Here is a 20,708-nt window from a genome sequence, read left to right as displayed (position 1 = left end):
AGTCGTATCCTGCTGTGAAGGATTGGGTCCAGCACCTGCAACACAGAAGGGGATGCTGAACCATAAGCCAGGCTCCCATAATTCAGACGGGACTGGATTAATGCCTGGTAGAGCCCAAAGAGGGTAGATCTGTCGGCGCCATAGCTGGTGTGGCTCAAGCATCGCAGAGCATGAAGGTGCCGCCAACACATCTATTTAAGCTGCCAAATATGTGGGAGCCAAGTCAACCGGGTGTCAAAAACCACACCCAAAAACCGCCGATGTGTCTCCACCACATCAAGAAGTTGCCGGCAAGATAAAGCCGCAGCTCAGGGTGAATTGTTCATTGCCAGCAGAAATGCATAACGCAGGTCTTGGCAGCTGAAAACTGGAAGCCATGCGTTACAGCCCAAGACTGTGCCTTGTGGATAGTGCCCTGCAGCTGCAATGCCAATGGAGCTATAGTAGAGGCAGAAGTCATCAGCATACAAGGAAGCTGAGACAGACATTCCCACTGCCGCAGCAAGCCTGTTAATTGCAATTAAAAACAGGCAGACACTTAGGACAGATCCCTGTGGTACCCCGTTCTCCTGAACTCGGGAGGAACTATGGGAGGCCGCGACTTGCATGTGGAAGGTACGATTCGACAGAAAATTTTGTAGAAAATTGACAGCGGACCCCGAAGACCCTAATCATGAAGCGTAGAGAGAATGCGATGGCGCCATGTCGTATCGTACGTCTTCCGCATGTCGAAAAAGACAGCGACGAGGTGCTGACAGCAGGCAAAGGTCGTACGGATGGCTGACTCCAGGCTCACCAGATTGTCGACGGCAGAGCGGCCTTTACGGAACCCACTCTGAGACTGAGCCAGAAGGCCCCGAGACTCGAGTACCCAACTCAACCGCAGGCTCACCATGTGTTCGAGCAACTTGCAAAGAACGTTGGTGAGGCTAATGGGGCAGTAGCTGTCCACCTCCAATGGGTTCTTGCCAGGTTTCAAAACGGGGATAATGCTTTCCCGCCATTGCGACGGAAACCCACCCTCAGCCCAGATACGGCTGTAAAGGTCGAGGAGGCGTTGCTGGCAGTCCACTGAGAGGTGTTTCAGCAATTGACAGTGGATGCGATCTGGCCCAGGAGCTGTATCAGGGCAAGCGGCTAGGGCACTGTGGAATTCCCACTCAGTGAATGGGACAGTGCAGGATTCAGGATGGTGGGTGTGAAATGAAAGGCTCCGACATTCCAACCGCTCTTTAATGGAGCGGAAGGCCAGTGGGTAATTCACAGAAGCGGAACTGAGAGCAAAATGGTCTGCCAAGCGGTTGGCAATTATGTCGGAGTCAGTACAAATTGCCCCATTCAGTGACAGCGCAGGGATGCTGACAGGGGTCCAATAGCCGTAGAGGCGTCTAATCCTGGCCCAGACCTGCGAAGGAGAGACATGGAGGCCAATGGTGAAGACATACCGTTCCCAGCACTCCTGCTTGTGTTGGCGAATGATGCGGAGGGCCCGCGCACGGAGCCATTTAAAGGCGACAAGGTTTTCTAAAGATGGATGCCGCTTGTGACGCTGGAGCGCCCGCCTGAGATCTTTAATCGCCTCGGCGATCGCAGGCAACCACCAAAGGCACAGTCCTCCACCGAGGGGACCCAGAAGAACGGGGAACGGCAGATTCTGCGGCAGTAACGATGCTTGTGGTGACCGAGTGAACCACCGCATCAATGGCTTCATTAGAAAGAGGCTCAATAGCAGCAATGGAGGAGAACAAGTCCCTGTCAGCCTTATTTATAGCCCATCTGCAAGAGCGCCCAGAAGAGTGACGTTGTGGCAGTGACAGAAAGATCGGAAAGTGGTCACTACCACACAGGTCATCATGCACACTCCATTGGACAGACGGTAAGAGGCTACGGCTGCAGATCGAAAGGTCAATGGCAGAGTACGTGCCATGCGCCACACTGATGTGTGAAGGCACCATCATTTAAAAGAGAGAGGTTGAGGTGTGCCAATACATTCTCAACAGTGGCGCCTCGACCTGTTGCCACTGACCCACCCCACAGAGGGTTATGGGTGTTGAAGTCGCCCAGTAACAGGAAAGGTGGCGGCAATTGGGCTATCAACGCAGCCAGGATATGCTACGGGACATCACCATCTGGTGGAAGAGAGAGACTGCAGACAGTAACAACCCGTGGCATCCACACCCGAACAGCAACAGCCTCTAAACGTGTTAGTAGAGGGACAGACTCACTGTGAAGAGAGTGAAGGACATATATGCAGACGCCACCAGACACCCTTTCATAAGCTGCCCGGCTCTTATAATAACCCCGATAGCCACGGAGGGCGGGGGTTCGCATCGCTGGAAACCAAGTTTCTTGAAGAGCAATGCAGAAGAAATGGCGAATGCTGAGAAGTTGTCGGAGCTCAGCAAGATGATGGAAGAAACCACCGCAGTTCCACTGGAGGATGACATTGTCCATGGCTGAGAAAAATGTGAAGGGATTGGGGAGGCAGATTACGCCACTGGGTCACTTGCTGCCAGTTCAGTAGCCGCACGAGCGACATCCATTGCGTCCGAGGGTCCAGCGAGATCCAGGTCTTCAGCAGACGTCAGAATCTCGACCTCATCCTCAGACGCTGAGCTGGTAGGAAGTGGTGAGACGGGTGCCAGATTCTTGGGAACCTTTTTCTTCTTCTGCTTCTTGCATTGGGCCTTTGGTGGTTCAGGCTGGGAGGACCTCACTGGGTCAGTCTAAGGACAGACGACGACCGTGAGGCCCTACGACCAGCGACCAGTGATTGTTTCAGCCACTTCTGGGTGTCCGCTTTGCCGCTAGTCGGAACTTGTGGAGGGAGGTCCCCAAGGGACCCCTTCCTGGTGAAAGGAGCCGAAGAAGCCTTATGCTTCTTCGGCTGGGAAGTGGGAACTGATGTCCCTGATGGTTGTGGGGGGGTGTTGCTCCTGAAATAGATGGTGCAGGAGCAACAGGGAGTGAAGTGCCCCCCACAATCAAGGGGGCAGGTGGAATTTGACAGATCATAGAGCCAACCGCACGTGATGACACGGGAGATGATAGAACCATTGTTGCAGCAGCGGCATATCTTGATGTCATTGGCACTGGATGTAGCCTCTCATATTTCCGCTTAGCCTCAGTGTAGGTCAGGCGGTCCAGGGTCTTATATTCCATTATCTTCCGTTCTTTCTGGAATACCCTACAGTCCGGCGAGCAGGGGAATAGTTTTCTCTGCAGTTGACACAGATGGGAAGCTGGGCACATGGAGTATTGGGATGCAAAGGACATCCACAATCTTGACACGTGATGCTGGAAGTACATCGGGATGACATATGCCCAAACTTCCAGCATTTAAAACACCGCATCGGAGGAGGGATATATGGCTTTACATCACAGCGGTAAACCATCACCTTCACGTTTTCGGGTAAGACATCACCCTCGAAGGCCAAAATGAAAGCACCGGTGGCTACCTGATTATCCCTCAGACCCCGATGGACGCGCCAGATGAAGTGAACACCTCTTCATTCTAGCTTGGTGCGTAGTTCATCGTCAGACTGCAGAAGAAGATCCCTGTGGAAGATAATACCCTGAACCATGTTTAGACTCTTATGGGGCGTGATGCTAACTGAAACATCCCCCAACATGTCACAATCGAGCAACCTCCGTGACTGGGCAGAGGATGCTGCTTTGGTGAGAACTGAACCAGAGCGCATTTTGAACAAGCTCTCCAGCTCCCCGAACTTGTCCTCTATATGCTCCACAAAAAACTGAGGTTTCGTTGATATAAATGATTCACCATCAACTCACGTACAGACGAGGTACCGGGGTGAATAATCTCTACTGCCTTCTTTAGCCATACGTTCCTCCCATGGAGTGGCCAAGGGAGGGAAATGATCTTGGATGGTATTTCTTGCTGTTGAGGTCAGACCTCGATTGCTTAGAGACTGCTGGTGGAGCCCCACCAGCGAGAGACGATGTAACACACTTCATTGCGGGTCATCCGCCCTGATGCCACCCACTCTGACCATGGGCTCTCCCCACGGGCCCCATGCAGCCACAGCAAAGACCACCTGGCAGGATGGCCTTTGCCGGGAGTCCTGATGCCCCTGACAATAATGAATCGGCCAGATCTTAGGGCAAGATGGATATATAATGCATCATGTAAGGTGTCCTTCCCCAGATGGTGCGCACTAACAGAAAATTTTGAAATGTAGTGCTCAAACCCCTTAGGGGACCATCACATATAGGCCGAAACATTTGAGACTCCTTTTAGTCGCCTCTCACGACAGGCAGGAATACTGCGGGCCCATTCTTACCCCCGAACCCGGAGGGAGGTTTCACAAGGGTGTGCAGCCCTAATGTATTGTTAAACAATGATGATGGCATCCTCTTGGGTAACACATTCTGGCAGTATAATAGTTCCCCACTCATATCTCCAGGTTGGGACTACTCAGGATGATATCATCAGGAGAAACAAAACTGGTGTTCTATGGATCAGAGCATGGAATGTTAGACCCCTTAATCACGTACATAGATTAGAAAATTTAAAAAGCCAAGTGGATAGGTTGAAGTCAGATATAGTGAGAATTAATTAACTTAGGGGGCAGGAGGAATACGATTTCTGATCAGGTGAATATAGTGTTACAGATAATAATGAATAAGAAAATAAGAATGGGGTAAGCTACTATAAACAGCACAGTGAATGCATTATCATAGCCATGATTGACACTGAGCCCATAACCATCACGGTAGTCCAGGTTCATGTGCCAACTAGCTCCGTGGATGAAGATAAGACTGAAGAAATGTATGAGATAAAAGAAATTATTCGGATAGGTATGGGAGAAGAAAATTTGATTTTAATGGGAGACTGGAATTTGATAGTAGGATAATATTACTTGGTATAATAGAAGTGTTTGTGTTCAGTGGAATCGGTGTATGGAGATAACTAAGTGTGTCATGGTACAGGCTCTTCTAACATTAAGGAAATAAAGCTTTGAACATAGTCACCTGGAGTAATGTGTGTGAAAAGAATAAGCAAGATTTGTATCTACATCGCCCTTCAGGCTAGAATCTTCCACAGGGATATTTTTTTGAGAACGTACTCCACTAGCTAAAGAGGCAAGAAATGAAGGTAAAATAATGGAACTGATAGACATGATTGAATAATGAAAAAGATAACTGTATACAAACAAGTGTGGTGTAACTATATTGATGATCTGTTTTTTAACTAGGCAACATTCAGTACTGTGTATATTGTGCAATTCATGACACTGCAGCTGGGAATGAGAGCTTAACAGAAAGAGCGATATTTTAGTGAGTACAAGTCATATAATGCTGCATTAGCGGATCTATAGGTTATCCGAAGACTTCTATTTGTGTTCTGAGGAATTATGAACTTAAAAGTGGAATGAAGAAATGTAATTTTGCTGATTAAGAGATAACTTTGGTGCTAGAGTGATGTGAATATTCTGACAAGTCAACTATTTGGTAACATTTTGTGAGGATTTAATTTTCTGGTTGAACGACAGTAGCACTCAAAGTTGAGTGGAGAAGCAGGGCAATGATTTTGTACAACTTCCATCCCCTTAATTTTGATTTGAGTAGTAATTAAGTTATATGATGGTGACCATTCTCTGAGTTTTTGTTAGAAGTAATGTACATATTTTGGACATTAAGTTGATATGAGTCCATAAATGGTGCGAATTTCAAACCAGGGCTTGGAATTTTAGTGATTTTGCAAATCAAAAAGAAACCAAATCTTTCAATTTTAACAGTTTGAGACAACAATAACCTAGAGTAATGTTTTGTAGAGTAATGTGCACTTGGTTTTAAATTTTACTAGTTCCCACTTTTCATACTATAGTCAATTTTAGTTCTAATTATTGTGATGTTATGAGAACTGTAATGTATTTATTTATGCAGTAATGAGTATTATTTACCATTAGTGTGAAACATTTTTTTCCTTATACTTAGAAGTATTAAAGTAGGATATTTTGTCTGATTTTTTTTTCATGTACTGTGGCAGAGGAGAACCACCTCCAAGGGAACTGATAGCAGTGCATTTCCTTACTAGCTGTCACTTGGACCTGTTGAAGGTGTGGACGACTTGGTGAGAAAACATGTTAAAGCTCATTAAAATAGTGAAAGTGCTTGTGCAAGATACTAAACATTGAAAAAGTGATATTTTTTATCTGAAAATGAACTACAAGGTCCAGTGTAATTTAACTTTCTGCAACCCATAATCGTTTTATTCTCTGAAGCATGACAGGACTTGTATAAAGTGACAGGTATCTTAAAATGTAATCTTTATTTATCGAAAAAGGACATCACTTATGATGAAGATGCCTATTTTTATTAAAAATATAATTTGTGGATATTTTGTGTCATTATACAATACACTATATGCAAATATTTTGTATGGGGAATTTCATATGCCTAGTTCATGTAAGTAGGAATTTGAAATACACATGAACTGTAATTTTTGATACGGAGATTTCCTATGTAATATTCTTTTGTGTGTAGAATGTTAAACCCACTTTCTGGGCTCACTTGTGGTCACTGACAAGCCCAGTTAGCTATTTGCAATATCTATCTGGTCAATCCAATGAGGGGTAATGTGACGAAGCAAGCTGGGATCTCATTGCGTCCTCTCTTGTTTTGCCATCTGGCTCCTTAAATTCATTTTATTTTCATTTCTGCCTAATTACCATTAATGTGAGTATAATTCGAATTTTCATAAAAGAGAAAGGTTGGCCCTCAGTCATAAGGAATATAGCACCAGGCCCAGTTCTGTGTTTAGTTTTGTGTATGTAATTAATTTCCTAATTTATTTTGGCTATTCCTAGTTAATTAGTCTGCAAGAACTGTGAACTGTGTGGTTAGGTTTTTACTGCTCATGATGTTCAACAGCAAACTACTGTAGCAGTTTGCCTGCAACCTATTAATGAGGCTTATCAAGATTTACTAATAGTGAATTGGCCATACAATTGTGTAATATTTGAGGTTGTGAACAGTGGGAGTAAAGAACTGTGAAACACAACTGTGCAACTGTCAGCTACATCGTTTACAGTAGTCAATCCCCCATTTTTCAGCCAGTATAACAATGCAGTAAGACGGCACTGAGGACTATCAATGAATAAATAAAGCAGCCAAACGTCAGACAGTGACCTACTATCGATATGAACCCATCCAGACGATAGCAGCATCACCTGATGACAAATGACTGACAGGCAGACACACACACGTTGCATGTAGTATCAGTGAGCATGTGTAGAATGGTGAAAGAGCACAATCTATTTAAGTTTGACCGGGAGCTGATTGTGATGGCTTGAAGGCTCGGCACGAGCATTTCTGAAACTGCATGGCTTGTCGGATGTTCGAGGAATGCTGTGGTGAGTGTCTTCAACATGTGGCGAAATAAAGGTCCACAGGTGGAGTTGGATTGCCATACCTCATTACAGATGTTGGATGACGTAGGCCAGGCAGCCTGTGAAACAGGACAGGCGGCGAACTACGGTAGAACTAACATCATATTTTAATGCTGTGCAGAGTACACGTGTGTCTGAACATACAAGGCACCGAACACTCCAACGATTGGCCTCCACAGTCGATGACCGGCAACTATGACTGAAATAGGGACATGACCATCGGCACTGGACATTGGTGCACTGGCAGAGCATTGCGTGGTCTGATGAATCCCGATACCTTCTTCATCATGTTGATAGGAGGGCACGAATCATTCATCTTCCAAGGTAACAGCTCCTTAACACCCATACTGTGGAATGGAGACAAGCTGGAAGAATCTCGATTATATACTGGCGGACATTCATATGGACATCCATGTGTCCAGTGGAGCTTGTGCAAGGCACTATGATGGCCAAGGAGTATCAAACACTGGTTGCAGGCCAAGTACACCCCTTCAAGGTGATCATGTTTCCCAACAGCAGGGACATTTTTCAGCAAGATAATGTGCCATGTCAAAAAGTCAGGAATGTGGTGAATTGGAGATCACCACTCTGTTCCTCGAACGACTCCATGTGCTGGTCCCCCAACCCACCAGATCTGAACCCAATTGTACACATCTGGGATGTAATTTAACATAGCATCAGAGCTCATCAGCCCCTTCCCCAGATTTTACAAGAATTTGGTGACGTCTCCTGCTGTTGTGGTGCCAACTCCCTTCAGTGACCTACCAAGGCATCAGTGCTTCCATGCCATGATGTGCCGCCATTGTTATCCATGTCAAATGTGGGCTAGTAGGTAGGTTGTCATAATGTTCTGGCTGATCAGTGTAAGATGAGAATCAACAAAAGCAAAATAAGGATAATGGAATTAGAACAGGTAATACTGAAGGAATTAGATTAGAAAATGAAACGCTTGAAGTGGCAGACAAGTTTTGCTTTTTGGGCAGCAAATTAAATGATGGCCAAAGCAGAGAACATAAAATATAGACCGACAATGGCAAGGAGAGTGTTTAAAGAGAAATTTGTTAACATTGAATATACACTATGTGATCAAAAGTATCCGTACAGCCCCAAAAACATACTTTTTCATATTAGGTGCATTGTGTTGTCACCTACTGCCAGGTACTCCATATCAGCAACATCAGTAGTCATCAGACATCGTGAGAGAGCAGAATGGGGTGCTTCGCGGATCTCACGGACTTTGAATGTGGTCAGGTGATAGGAAGTCACTTGTGTCATAGGTCTGTACACGTGATTTCTACACTCCTGAACATCCCTCAGTCCCCTGTTTACAATGTGATAGTGAAGTGGAAATGTGAAGGGACCCCGTCTGTTGACTGACAGAGACCGCCGACAGTTGAAGAGTATCGTAATGTGTAATAGGCACACATCTATCCAGACCATCACACAGGAATTCCAAACTGCATCAGCATCCACTGCAAGTACTATGGCAGTTAGGCGGGAGGTGAGTAAATCATGGATTTCATGATCGAGCGGCTGCTCGTAAGTCACACATCATGCCAGTAAATGCCAAACGACGCCTCACTTGGTGTAAGAAGTGTAAACATTGGACGATTGAACAGTGGAAAAACGTTGTGTGGAGTGACTTATCACAGTACACAATGTGGCGATCCGATGGCAGGGTGTTGGTATGGTGAATGCCTGGTGAACATCATCTGCCAGAGTGTGTAGTGTGAACAGTAAAATTCGGAGGCAGTGGTGTGGTCGTGTTTTTTATGGAGGGGGCTTGCGCCCCTTGTTGTTTTGCATGGCACTATCACAGCACAGGCTTATGATGTTTTAAGCACCTTCTTGCTTCCCACTGTTGAAGAGCAATTCGGGGATGGCGACTGCATCTTTCAACACAATCAAGTACATGTTCATAATGCATGGCCTGGGGCAGAGTGGCTAGACGACAATAACATCCCTGTAATGGACTGGCCTGCACAGAGTGCTGACCTGAATACTACAGAACACCTTTGGGGTGTTATGGAATGCCAACTTCGTGACAGGCCTCACCAACCAACATCAATACATCTTCTCAGTGCAGCACTCCGTGAAGAATGGTCTGCCACTCTCCAAGAAACCTTCCAGAACCTGACTGAAAGTATACCTGCAAGAATGGAAGCTATCATCAAGGCTAACAGCGGGCCAACACCATACAGAATTCCAGCATTGCCGATGGAGGGCACAACAAATTTGTAAGTCATTTTCAGCCAGGTGTCTGGATACTTTTGATCACAAACACTTAGATTTAAGTGTTAGGAAGACTTTTCAGAAAGTATTTGTAATGAGGGTAGCCTTGTATGGAAGTGAAACATTGATGATAAATAGTTTAAACACGAAGGGAATGGAAGCTTTTGAAATGTGATGCAACAGAAGAGTGCTGAAGATGAAATGGGTAGATCACATAACTAGAGCACATTTAAAATTAGCTGTAACTTATGACAGTTAAGTACAGAGTGAGTGGAAGGGAAGCACAGTTGCCAATGTGTGCTGAAAGTGTCAGCAGGTGACAATAATGCTAAGCCTACTCGTCACAAAACCTGTCAAACTCTCTTGACTGCATGGACAGCAAGCTGCATGAGCCAGCTGATCTGCAGTTCTTCTTGAACTATTTTGAAGAAACTATTGGGTAATATACTCTGATTCACGCACATCTTACAGCTTAATTCGTCAGCTTCATGATGAACTACCTATAATTTTAATAATGGGCATAGTTACGGTGATATTTTGATATTAGGTAAATTAATGCAAGAAATTTGTATAAGTTTGCAGTGAAAAATCGGGGCTGCTATGACTTCGGTTTCGGTGCATGTTCGGTGATTTTTGCTGCATATGATATTGAGATAACATATTGCATTATTCTTTAAACTTGGAAGGATATCGCTACCTGTCTCCAATGTCGGGAATATGAAATGTACATAAAGAGCTCCATTTTGCAACAAAATAAGTAAAGAAGTTACACGTCTATTTTTATACTGACAATGGGCTTTTCATAACTGTTGACCTGTTTTGCTCTGAGTTGCTAGTTTAACAATACACCGTCTCAGGGTTCTGTCACAATTTCAGCTGCAATAGAACGTTAGTGAGACTAATATTTGTACACTCGGCTTCTGCAAAAGAAGTGCATGTTAACATGGCAACAAGAGATTATGTATTACTCAAAACTCGTCATGGTACTTAATGAATCCATGGTCTTCAACTACATTCTTCGTATGGCCAACAACTTGAGACCACTCCTGTGGTGTAATATTTGCAACAGTTTCTTTTGTCAGTATTTCAACCTCACTGAGCGAACATTTATTGTTGCCACATTACTTTTCACCTATGCCCATTTGGATCTAAATGAGCATGATAAAGAGAAATCGTGATTAAATTGTCCTTTAGTGTTAGCCAGTTCGTCAACATGGTAGCATGGAGTTATTGGCTTGAACAGCACTACAAGTTCCATTAACTCTGCCTTTACATGCTAGGCCAGTGGCGCACTGTTCATTAGTATTGTTGAATTCGGAGGAATATTTTGCAGCAGAACATTGTCTTCACAGCTGCTAACATGTTCTTGGATGACCACTTATTGTGAATTTCATGTTAACACATGCTGAAATTTTCCGCAGAACACTCCACTGTCAGAAAATACCACTTTACAACAAGATTTGTCAAACATCTAATGCGTCACACAACATGGCACTGTTTATCCACAGTGTAGCAACAGGGTTGCTTCACCAAACAAACCGTTGGCACAGGGATGCCTCAAGTTTCCCCAAGTGAAATTCCCTGATGTTTCCCTGATTTCCAGACAAGTTTCAGCATTTTTCTCTGACAAATTTTGATATTTCAAGGACAAGTAAAGACGTAAGTTGAGAGAAAAATGTAAGGACTCTCATATTTCTCCCATGTGTGAGCAAAAATCTAAAGTACTAACATCAATATCTTTTGTAATGAACTGTTTTTAGATGGAGAAAGCAAGCCAAATGGTATGCATGTTTCATTAAGACCACCGTTGTTATTTTATTTCAATAAAAAGATATGCATCTGGTGAAAAAAATTGCATTTCCTTGGAGCTGCAAGGCAAATTTAAAATACCTTCACTGATTTCAGAAATAACCTCAGAAAAAAGTAGGTCTCTTGAAAGACGTGTATAAGACAGGGAAGATGTGTGTAAACCAATACTATAGATGACCGCCAATACAATGTTGGTTCTACTATGTTCGTTATTGTCAGTTATTACTCACTGTGTTACGTCTATTATTTACAGGTATTGTGTGATTTTTCTTTTGAGAAATACGTGAGTACATAGTGTACAAACCACCAGCGACTGCCACAATTTTCTTCTTCTTATCATCCATATTTTCTAATATATAAAGTACATTCGAAGTGTCAAAATGTACTACAAAACATAAAATGGCTATAAAATGCCGCACTGTATAATGTACTTGTGGTGAGATAGTCACAATTCCTGAAATCCATCGCCTGTAGCCTTTGGCCTGCCGAGGAGCACCTATGTCCTGGGTCCACGGATAAACCACGAAAATCCGCCACATTATGCCCACACACAAGCAAACCCGCCCAGCGAGCAGATCGGTGAGACTAGATCTGATGGGCAGGGTCTGCACATTAGTGGGAAACGATTGGCTTCAGATCGGCAGGCCCGATCCATTAGAGAAACCTGCAGATATGGCCTGTGGTTTTGGCCCGTCACGGAAATCCACTCATGTGGCCAGCTATTCACGTGTCACACACTCTCAAAAAAATAAATATTCAGCCTTAGCCTTTGTTGGAAAATGAGAGCATACACACATTCACACAATCACTCAGACACAACTCATGCTCACATGACTGCTGTCTATGACCGCTGAATCAACAATCTCTGGCAATCAGATCCAAACAAACCACCCCTCACGCCTCCTTGCCTCTTGTCAGCAGCTGTTAGACTAGCAGCAAGAAGTGGTGGCAGCTCTGACTGAAAGCTGAGGGGAGTGGTGGGAAAGGGAGAAGCAGTAAGAATGAGGGAGTAGGGAAGCGGCGTACGTACTCAGCTACACTCAGCCAGTGACAATGCATGATATTATGTTACTTTAAATCCGTCTTGATTGCAAATTTTTTTTTTATTATTCATATGACCGGTTTCGGTTCATTCAGAACCATCTTCAGATCTGATATTTAAGTTACAGGAGTAACCCGTCCAATTCAGCAACTTTCACATGCTACGTAGCATGTGAAAGTTGCTGAATTGGACGGGTTACTCCTGTAACTTAAATATCAGATCTGAAGATGGTTCTGAATGAACCGAAACCGGTCATATGAATAATAAAAAAAAAAATTTGCAATCAAGACGGATTTAAAGTAACATAAAATCACTGATTGCTGTTATCCCAATAGACATTATGTCTGTTTTTGCAAATGCATGATATCTCAGCAAACAAACCATTTCATTTACTGGGACAAAAACAAGATTTTACAAGGGGTCTTTTTCCCCAAATTTCCCTATTTCCCTGACACAACTGAAATTCTCATATTTCTCTGATTTCCAGAACTTGTGGCAGCATGGCAAGGAAAGCCGTCTCACCACTCAGGTTACCTCAGCAGTCATGTCACATCCCCATCAGTGAGACAGACATCAAAAGTTGCAGCTAATTCTAGGTGAGGTACTGAATAGAAAAGAAATTTGTGTCACAACCTAACTAGAATAAAAGACTGGTTGATAAGACACATTCTGAGACATCAATGGATCACCAGTTTAGTACTGGTGAGAAGTGTGAAGGATAAAAACTGTTGAGGAAGACCAAGAGATAAACACATTAAGCAGATTCAGAAGGATGTAGGTTGCAGTAACTATTCAGAGATGAAAAGGCTCTTAACAGGACAGAGTAGCATGTAGAGTTGCATCAAACCAGTGCTCACAATGAAGACAACAACAACAACAACAACAACAACTGTATCACTTGCCTAAGCCAACACTTTAACTATATTTGCTTGGAGAATCCAAGCTGATATTAGTTTGAGTTTCCTCACAACTTTCTCTACGGCTACACTAAAGAGTAGAGGGACAGAGTATCTCCCTGTTTCAATCAAGTTATTACAATGATCATTTGACTGTGCAGCAGTATTCTTCTAGAGAAGTTAAAATATTAAGGTATCGGAGACCTTTCTGGTACCTAGAGTTCATCCTGTCTAACTCAATATAGTATAATCCCACTTTTATGTTCCCGTAATTAATGTTTTGCCACCATTTACAGCATTTTTATCGGTCCCGTAAAATTTACTATGCACACAATTTTTATTCGCATCAGATTTTGAGTCAACATATGTATAATTTTCTGCGATTTACATTTTATGAAAAAATGTTCATGGGACAAAAAACTGCCATAAATGGCACTTGCATGACACTGGCCACCAAGTAGTGCTTACAAACATTACGTGATCAAGTTTCTTGACACCAGAGCACTCTACACAGTGAATATGAACCGGTAAACATGTAAAAGCTGGAACAATTCGTGCCGTATCTCCTGCCACTGTGAAGCTCTAGTTGATGTGGTGGTCAGTATGATTAACTAGGTTTGTTCAAATAAAGATATCAAGACCAATCACAACCATTTTCAAATTTTCTCTACGGCACATGCACAGTTTCACGATTGTTGCGATCGTCATCACACCTCTGTCAAATCATATTTAGCATGTTTTGTCATTTGGCCACTTGTAGAGCTAGTTGAGACTTTCACTCACTTTGTGTTGCTCAAATGTTTTTTGTTTAAACACAGTGCCAATTTCCAAGCTGAGTAAAACGTGTTTTGAGAATTTATTCCTGTCGCCAGGTGCAGCATTTACATACTTTTTTTGTTACAGTAACAATGGGAGTGATAGTTTGCTCGTGTGCATTTTCTACATAACTGAGGAGGCACAGTACCTGATAACCTCATAAAGGCTACAGTGCATGACACGCAAAACACCACATATGCAAACAGCACAAAAAATAGTTATGTAAATATTTAATATTTGCACTTGAGTACAAGACAAAAAAATTCTCCAAATGCATCAAGCTAAGCATGAAGAAATACATAACTGGTGCAGTGTTTCATTATTTAAATAATAAATTAGAGCTGCAGGCTTTCCAAAAAGATTATGACGCATGAAATTGATCAAATGTTTCTACTTCCCATCCTGGGAATTTATTGGATAATAAATCTTTATTAGATAATAAACAAGTCCCTGACAAATATTTTGATGCCTATTATGTACATACACATAAACTAAAAATGCAAGAGGGTATCCAATGCACAACTTTTACAGCTTAAAACATTATTTCCCACTTTTATACAATTTTTTTTTAAGTCCCTTGAAAATTGTAAACACAGGGTTTTACTAAAGAGGCAAAATGTGTTAACAAGCTCAGTGATTGCACACAATGAAACAGCGTCTTCTGAAGGGGGAATAATCACAGCAGGTATACCAGAGAGATCGATACTGGGTCCACTCTTGCTTTTTTAGATATAAATAATCTTTCATCACATATCTCAGAAGCAATAGTCTCTCTTTGCCAATAATGCAAGTGTTATAATGAAGCCTAAATGCAATAACTTAAACATCTGAAAATGTAAATAATATTTTCTTGTGTATTAATAATTGGTTCTCAGCAACTGATTGTCACTGAATATAGATAAAACACAATGCATGCAACTCAGTATGGCCCAAGGCTGACTACACCATTAGAAATAATTTGTGCGTGTAACTCAATAAACGAAATAGAATATTATAAATTCCTGTATGTTCATATTGGTACAAACATGAACTGGAAATAACAGGTTACCAATCTTCTGAAATGTCTAAGCCTTACAACTTTTGCCTTACATATAGAGTCAGATGAAAATCTTAAAAAGTGGACCTACTTTTGCTACTGTCATTCAACAATGTCTTGTCATATTCTGGAGAAACTCATTACTGATGAAGAAAGTTTTTGTTGCACAGAAGTGTGTCATAAGAATAGTACGTGTCGTGCATTCTTCAGCTTCTTGGAGAGAGATCTTTTAACAGTTGGCCATACTGGCAATAGTCTCACAAAACATTTCCTTCCTTATGAAGTTTTCGCCGCGCGGGGGTTAGCCGAGTGGTCTAAGGCACTGCAGTTATGGACTGTGCTGCTGGTCTTGGCGGAGGTTCGAGTCCTCCCTCGGGCATGGGTGTGTGTGTTTGTGCTAAGGATAATGTAGGTTAAGTAGTGTGTAAGCTTAGGGACTAATGACCTTAGCAGTTAAGTCTCATAAGATTTCACACACACCTTATGAAGTTTGTAGTCAACACTCAATTACAGTTTGAAAACAATATTAATGTTCATAAATATAGTAGAAGAAGCAGATATGATTCACACTATCCATCACTCAAATGTGATGCAGAAAGGAATGACACATTCTGCCATAAAAATCTTTAACCATTAACAAACTTATCCAAAAAATTTGTTGGATAATATAAAATTAAATTCAAACACAAACCAATATATCTGCTTAACAACTTGATTAACTCCACAGAAAGTGTAGTATGGTGTGTGTGTGTGTGTGTGTGTGTGTGTGTGAGAGAGAGAGAGAGAGAGAGAGAGAGAGAGAGAGAGGGAGAGAGACAATGAACATATTAAAGTACAAACTACAGTATGAAAGTAAGAAACTTAAGAAATAATGTAAATGTCCCAGATCTTGCCATATTTTCTGCTGAGATGTACTATAATTGCACAACTGACTCATTCCACATCATAGCAAGAGGTCACCATTATGCTCTATTGATCATGCGAACAAAGATAACCAACCATATTCTTTTAAATTAATTTTATACAATAAATATGGATGGCATTGTATACTGACCAGAAAAGTATATCTATACAGCTCAGCTATCTAGACATGGTGTCGTGCCACCATTTAATTATGCACTTCACAAACATTCAATAAATTAATCTACTCATGTTTTTCTACAGCAAGTACTTGATAGTTTTAAATGGAACTAATTTCACCCTCTTCAAAACCATTTTGTTATATAATTACTATTAATATTTGCTACAACAGAAAACTGCTACATGAAAATAAACTTTAACTGATTAAATATCACTGCCCAAGAAATTGTTCTTATTAGAGTGTTCTTTCCTGGGGAATTATAAAAATGACACTAGCTGATGGGTGAATCAGGTAATCAAAGACACTAGATGGAGTAGAGAACTGACGCAAGTAAAAAATTAAAAAAAAATATCTTGTAACATAGTGTAGTCTACAAATGACAATTATCTTCCATCTTTACTTTTCATGATTAAAGGAATTCATGAACAGTGATACAAGATGAACTATGATGATATTCTGAAGACTCTCAGCTCTTGTTGCAAGAAACAGGGTCACTTCTTTAATGAAGATTCACTGAAGTATGCTTAATAACTTCAAAAATTGTGAATGTGAATGCAGGATAGTGAAATCCACATAAGAAATTTTTTTTTGTTCCTGATTTACAGCAGAATGATTCATATGATAATTGCAAGAAGTTTACAGTAAATAAGTGTGTTATAACCATACGTAATTAAAAGAGTCACTGAAAGCTTTGATCACCACTGACTTCCAGTACACTGTTGTACTTCTAACAAAGCATCAACTCATAGTCAGTTCAATAGTTCAGTCTTTTGCCGAAAGTATTAACAACAATGGGATAGCTGAAAACTAGAAATGCTTGAAGGACCTCCACAGTTGTACTTCATGTGTTATTCCGTTACTGTGGAGCTGAAACTGAAACTAGAGTACTTCTGTTCAATATTTTTCCCTTTTTTCTTATTTTTACAGTTTAAAAGGAGATCTGACAAGGAGATCTTACAGACTGGCCCTCCTTCATTATCTTTATTCTTCCAGGAAGTTGAACATCAGTGCTCACAACACTAATTTAACAAATAGCATGATGCAATTCCCAATAAGCTCAAAAAAATTGCCTTTAAAGATCAGAATATTTTAGAGTACTGTAAAGTACAAAACATTTTGAGCACATTCAAAGAGTCACTAGTAGCGGTGTGTGCAAGTCTTGGAACCACTAATACAAAACACTACCTGTTCATTTCTGGAGATTAAACAGTATTATTCATGAATGTATTTTTTATTCAACATACAGGCATTTCATGTGTCTATAAAAACCATATACAATTTGAATTTAGCAACACACACACACACACACACACACACACACACACACACACACAGACACACACACACAGACAGACATACAAAAAGCAAGAAAACCTCATGCATACATGACCGCCAACTCCGGACGGAACGCATCATCACATGGGACGCAAGCAGCAATCAGGAGGGAGTTGGAGAAGGGGAAGGGATGGTAGTATACAGATGGGAAGAGAGATGAACTACCTTTCTCAACGTCCTTCACACTCCGAACTCACAACCTCATTCCTTATATGCCTTACTAACTTTATCCTAACCCACAACTTCTCAATTGAAGGGAAGATATATAAACAAATCTGCAGCACAGCCATGAACACCTGCATGACACCCTCCTGTGCCAGCCTTCTTATGGGCCATCTAGAGCATACCTTCCTAGCCTCCCAAAACACCAAACCCCTAGTCTGGTTCAGGTCCATTGATGGTACCTTCTTGATATCGACCCAGGGCCAAGACACCCTATCTTTGTTCCCTGTCACACAAAAAAATCCCTCCCATATAGCCTGGCCACCTGGGGACGGAGCATCTTCAGTGACAAAACTACCTTGTGTAGTATGCTGAGGGTCTCACCCAGGCCTTCACAGCCTACAGACTTAGTCCGCAAACAGATCGCCTGTGCCAGTTCCCCTCACACCCACAATCCTACCACCATCCCAAAGAACCAACCACGTAGGAGTGTCTCCTTCATCACCCATTACCACCCCGGACTTAATTAACTGAACTACATCCTTCATCAGGGCTTTAATCATCGTGACCTGAAATGAGGGACGTCCTACCTGAGATACTTCCCACCCCTCTTAAAGTGGTGTTTTGTCAGCCACTCAACCTCCACAACATCTTAGTCCATCCCTACGCCACTCCTAATCCCAACCTCTTGCCACAAGGATCATATCCCTGTGGTGCAAATCCTGCCCAATCCCCCCAACCAGCACTTCCTATTCCTGCCCTGTCACAGGTTTATCCTATCCTGTCAGTGGATGCGTCACCTCTGAACGCAGCCACGTCATTTACCAGCTCTGCTGCAATCATTGCACAGCTTTTTATATTGGTATGACTACTAAGCAGCTGTCCACCAGGATGAACAGCCACCGCCAAACTGTCACCAAGAGCAAAGTAGATCCGGTAGCATAAAGCTGAACATAACACACTTGATTTCAATGGTTGCTTCACTACCTGGGCCATCTGGATCCTTCCCTCCATCACCAGCTTTTCTGAACAGCACAGATACGAGTTATCCTTAACGCACATTCTCTGCTCCTGTGGCTATCCAGCCGCTACCATAACTATCCCGGCCTCAACCTATGGTAAAATACTGTCCCCACATCCTTCAACCAATAGTTTCCACCTTCTCCTGTCGTCTCCTTCCCAGTCTCATCTCCCACCCTGTTTATTTGCAGCCCTCTGCCAACACATCCACTCGTCTTTCCCCGTTCCTATCCTTTTTTCCCCACCTCCCTATCCCACAACCTCCTGACGCAGCACCTGTTGGCAGTCTAGTCCCTACACACTCCACCAGACAGCGTTTGTCTCTCTCCCTACCCATACTCTACTATCCCTTCCCCTTCCCCATCCCCTCCAGATTGCTGCTTGCATCCCATGTGATGTTGCACTCCAGCCCGAGATGCTGGAGTTGGCGGTCGTGTATGCTGAGGTGTGCTTGGATAAGTGCGTATGCAAGTTTTACTGATGAAGGCTGTGGCCGAAAGCTATATGCGAGTGTTTTTTGATAGTGCCTATCTGCAACTTGCAACTTCTTTGCAGTACGTAGAAATCTATCTTTTCCTACACTGTTGATATTCCTAACTGGAGTTTCCTGCGTTTGATTTAAAATTTGAATTTTTTTCTGTCAGTATTTTAAAGTAAAAAGATAAGATTCATATTAAAAATTATTAATCAATATCTGTTAATTAACATTTCCATTTGGTAATAAAGAATTTAAGTAACAGTACAACAAAGTTGCTACTACCAAAAATCAAACCTGCAACTTTGCAATTTCGAGACCTACACTGCTACACCCTCAGCTATCAGTGACACTCTTCATCCTTTGACTGCTACAGATGTGCTCTCTGCATTCTGTGTTGATTGCAGCTTTGACGGTGGTGTATCTGCTTGCCTAATGTTGCTACCCATGCTGTAAGATGGCATTTCAGCTGCTATCGAAATACGCATCATCTAATTTTAAGAAAACTATTCAGTGAAAAAAATTGGTGGTTGCACATCTTACCATCTCATATCTTTGTTTGACAGATGACTAAATATCTTTTTATTATTCGTCACAGTTACTGTGCTGCACCAAATAGAGTAAATCACTGCACGAAATTTTAATGAGTTTGCAGAGATAAAAACACATTGTGTAAACGTTGGGTATGTTTGATTTTAAACGATACGTCACTGTGTATAAAACGCCGGTAAGATATCGACATTTTATTTAAAACTGAGAGCAGAATGATACCTGATTTTGTTCTTGAATTATTGGTTTTTATATCGGGTGGACGGGTGCACATGGGGCGCAGTTCCGTCCCTGCGTATCCGGAGTCATGTGGTCATCACAACCATCATATTTCACAAATGGTTCAAGAGATCAAAACAAAGTTCTTTGCATGCAAAGAGGCATGTATCTTATATGATAAATACTCAAAACTTTTTTATTCACCAACATATGGAAGTAACTCAAGCCACAGCAATGACAGGGTTGAGGAATGGGACACACTATCACTTCAAAGGAAAACCCACAGGCTGCATTTAAACATATCCTCGGTACATGGGGAGTGGTAAAGCATGAGGAGTTAACACTTCCACAGTGGTCAAAGGGTTGATAAATGAACATGTTTCACACTTAGCAGAACTGACCTTCAAATACAATACATATTAAGAATACTGGAGTGAGCCAGTCTGCATGGTCTCATTGTGAGTGCAAATCAGTATCTTTTGTGGGAACAAATGGAATTTGTTGACACTTTGCTTTCAGTAGATACAATTACCTTTGAGTTAATGAATTCAAATACAAAACATTGAGAATAAAAGTCAGTCCATGCACTTTACCACTTAACAACCCCCATTCCCCCCCAAA

At 42.1% G+C, this 20,708-nt stretch overlaps 1 protein-coding gene across 1 annotated transcript in view; it reads right to left on the bottom strand.

Annotated features, from left to right (window-relative positions):
* LOC124788817 (ubiquitin carboxyl-terminal hydrolase 34) overlaps positions 1-20,708 on the bottom strand; it is a 518,595-nt gene that overhangs the window by 453,817 nt on the left and 44,070 nt on the right. The window lies entirely within an intron of this gene.

The sequence above is a fragment of the Schistocerca piceifrons genome, chromosome 1 (genome assembly GCF_021461385.2).
Source record: "Schistocerca piceifrons isolate TAMUIC-IGC-003096 chromosome 1, iqSchPice1.1, whole genome shotgun sequence".
Taxonomy (NCBI): Eukaryota; Metazoa; Arthropoda; class Insecta; order Orthoptera; family Acrididae; genus Schistocerca; species Schistocerca piceifrons.
Note: the sequence above shows the minus strand (reverse complement) of the source record. Positions and strands in the feature narration are given on the sequence as shown.